This window comes from Mya arenaria, chromosome 6 (genome assembly GCF_026914265.1).
Source record: "Mya arenaria isolate MELC-2E11 chromosome 6, ASM2691426v1".
NCBI classification, from domain to species: Eukaryota; Metazoa; Mollusca; class Bivalvia; order Myida; family Myidae; genus Mya; species Mya arenaria.
In genome coordinates, this window is record NC_069127.1 from 22,136,746 (window position 1) to 22,140,713 (window position 3,968).

Consider the following 3,968-nt stretch of genomic DNA (forward strand, 5'->3'; position numbering starts at 1 on the left):
CGTTTAGTTTAGAGTTTAAAGAAAATCAGTACACATTTCGCGTCCTCAGTTATATGCCCATAAAGGGCGGCATGTAGAAACAGGTCGTCCGTCTCCACGGTTTAAAATCAATAACTAACGAACGCTTAGACATCGAACTTGTTAGGAGAGTTGGCAGAAAATAAACCCAGTTGATATTGAGGTACTGCGTCTTGTCGTTGAGTCCGTAAGCTGAAATTTCGTGTCCGTTTAAAAGCTGCAGTGCCCGTGGGCCGTAGTATGTCAAACTTGGTAGACATGTTGGTAACGGCCAGTAGATTAACCCTGCGTTATGGGTCATAGGGTCAGGACCTCTAGTTAGCCTTGTTGAGTATGAGAACAGATGGTCAAGGTCGTTGTGGCCTTGAGCTGATAATGCGTTTCGAACAAAAGCATAGGGTAATTACACTTGGTATACATGTTAGACATGACCAAAAGATTAATTATGCTGAGGTTAATGGGTCAAAGGTTAGTGTCAATAACTTTTAATGTTTTAATCTATTAGCCTAGCCCGGAGTTAAATTAAGGTTAATAAAAGTTGTTCGTAGCGAATTTGATCCCAGCTTGCAGTGAATAACCGCTGCAATGCAATATGAATATAAAAAAGTTACCTAACGTTAGCGCGTAACAAATAAGTATAGATATATAACCACTGTTGTTGTTAAATAAAGAATAAATGTTAAATTGAGAATACACTGTGAATTAAACAAAACGTTCCGTGAACCCGTCGAGATGAAGTTTTGAAATCTGTCTAAGTGGAGGTCATTCCTCAAAAAGTATTTACCCCCGCATTTTATTGGTTTAAGATGTTGCATAATAGTAATATTTTATGTATGTTTGTCTCAGTCAATTGAAAATATCTTCAATTCTTGTCTTAGATACATATCTTAACATACCAACATATAGGACATAGCAACATATAGGACATTGTGATGGTACCGTATGACCTTAGAAGTTAGTTCCCCGCACTGTTTGTAACAAAAATGCTTCAACACCAACGTCGTTACGTCGAGTGTTAGGCTATGGAATGTTGAGAACAGTGAAACAGGGCGGTAGCATACTCATGCACATTTGTTACAAACATTGACGTATTTGTCTTCTGCATTTCATACTTCTAGACGTTTGTGTGATTAGTAAGATCCTCTCTATGTTATTTATTACAGATTATATATGTTTTCATTTCTCCTTTGGTTTTTGTGTCTATCAGTCTGTTGCATGCGCTTACGTCCAATACGTTTGTCTGTATAAGCCCTCTTACGGTTTGTACATTTATACAAGTGACTACTTATTTTGCCGAAGTGATAGGCATTAAAATTTGATACTTTTTCAATTATTTGTCCAAGAATCGGCTGATTTTGGCATCAGTGCCTTCAGTTCAGTTACAAAAAGATATTTTACAATAGAACAGATTGTATGTGTTTGACAAACTGCCGAAAACTTTATTTTTTCTTAAAGCCGTAGAAACGCTTTTAGCAATAGGATATTAATTTTCGGACGTAAATGATCAACTGCGATCGGATACTTTGTCAGCAGTCTTATATCACTTGATTCCAAACAATTTTGCCACAAAAGGCTCATTAAAAGACAAACAAAAGTTTTAAAAAAGAAGTCAAAACGATCAATTTGTGAGAGAGCAGCTTCAAGAATAGTTTTGGTACTGATTCTACCAGGTTAATATAGAATATGATTAAATTTGTTAATTTAAAGCAGCACTCTCATACATATACTATTTTTACAACTTTTTTTATATTTTTTGTATTGGAAAGAGCAAATCTTTGCATAAATATCTAAAAACCAATGAAATAAGATTGCTGACAAAATATCAGAACTCAGATTATCATATTTCCGTTAGAAAATTAATGTTTTATGGCTTAAACCGTTAGTTGGCTTAAACCGTTACTAACGGTTTAAGAACAATGCATAAAACATCGTTTTTTTAACTTAAAAATTAAAATCTGCAATCAAATGTTTTGTCAGCAGTCTTATATTGGTTTCCATGGATTTTCGCAAACAAATGGCTCGTTCTAAGACAAAAAACAAATAAAAAAATGTTGTCAAAACGTTCAATCTGTGAGAGTGCATCTTTAATTTAGTTTTAATTCGCACCATTCAATTAGTCCTGATATCAACATTTGGAAGTGAATAGTTAAAATGCTGACGTCAGTGTTATAGGTACGTCCACAAATGACATTGAATGTACTTTGATAGTGTCAAAAGGTAGGACGAAACCTGTTCGGCAACTGTGCTGATGTCACACGCCACGTCAGCTGCAGAGTTACCCGCCCCCACAACGAGGACACGCCTCCCTTCGAATCCAGCCCATGATTTGTAGTGTTTAGAATGCAATGTCCGCCCTTCGAAATTCTGCAGATCTGTACCAGTTGAATGATGTAGTGAACAACTATGAAAAGTAACTAAACAAATACAAATTAACCATAATTGGCAGTATCATACGACGGCGTATAGGTGACATGTGTGATTGTTTGATCTCGTGGTGGTATTAGTAGTTTATACTCCGGGTCCCGGCGTGAGCACATTGAAGTGACAGTTCAACCATCGCACACCTATCCTAGACAGACTATCTGACGGTTAACCAGTACTAGGTGTCTCACCTCTGCAAGGAACTGACAACCTATGTACATGCCAGGGGCAGTGGTACAGTGCGAATTGTCGTAGAAAGGATTTTATATCCAATCACAACAGATGGAACTTTGTCCGCCCGGGAATCGAACCCGGGTTGTCCGATTCACAGTCCAACGCTCTACCGATTGAGCTAACTCGGTTTGATCTCGTGGCCACGACTTATTTACTTATTCACACGACATACTAAGCGATAACTTAGTCGTTGGAATGGAGTAGTAGGTCAGGGTCACAACATATGAAGCCGTGGTAACCAGTAATGAAGTCGTGGCCACAATTTCAAATAAATTCACACATGTCACCTCTATGCCACCGTAGTATCAGTCAATGGTAAAAAATGGGGAATATAAATAAATTATGTTTACTATCGGAAGGTATGGTCAGGATAAAATGTTGGATTTTTCTAAAACGTTTGATATTTTTATACACGGTTTTCGCGAAAGTGTTTGTGCATCCAGGCTAGCTTTTTAAGGCGAATGCAAATGTGTGCCCATTAAAACTGTTTTATCATTTTAAAAATTGTTAAATACAGTATTAGATACCTCAATTAGTACATACATGTACTTTAGCAATTGTTATATCGCCTTCTTGGTAGATCATTTTAGAATGATTCAACGATTTTTATAACGACGTATGATATTCATTAAGAATTGCTAACATGTTGTTTTTTCTCAAAAGAAAAAGAAAAATAAAAGCTCGGCAAACGAATCGCTGCATACTATGGAACTCCGGAATGTTTGGTTTTGCCGTGACGCCAGACCCGACAATAACGGCGTCAAACGTCTGTTCCGCATCGTCATACACGTGTTTGACTGTAGAGTCACGTTTGCCTTTAACCCGCCTTGTCCGAACCGTCCATTGACCGGTCTGGGCGTGGTCAGCTGCTTCCTCTATACATGTTACCTATGAGATAAATGCTTCTTTAAGAGCAGCGTAGGCATTGGCATCAAGCAGTTATGAAATGGGATGAATGGGGGCTGATTTCCACCATTTCAAGCGTCGGCAACCACGGTACTTTCTTCAGTTACACTTCATTCATATCGTAGACAATTGACTGTCAAAATCTCGTTTTAATAAATATGCATGAGGCAAGGGAGACAACTCTTCTTCCAATGAATTTGCATGTTACACTCAAATATTGTTCAATTACATTACTGTGACAGTAGCCTCCGAAGCCGTGTGGTCTTGACTATCGCCAAATATGTTTGTACTGAGCAGGCAGAGCCGGTTCAACTCCGGGAATCGCCAGAATATTTTTCAACCGAAAAGCATCTGGTACTTTGCGGAACCAATGAAACTGCCTCATTAAT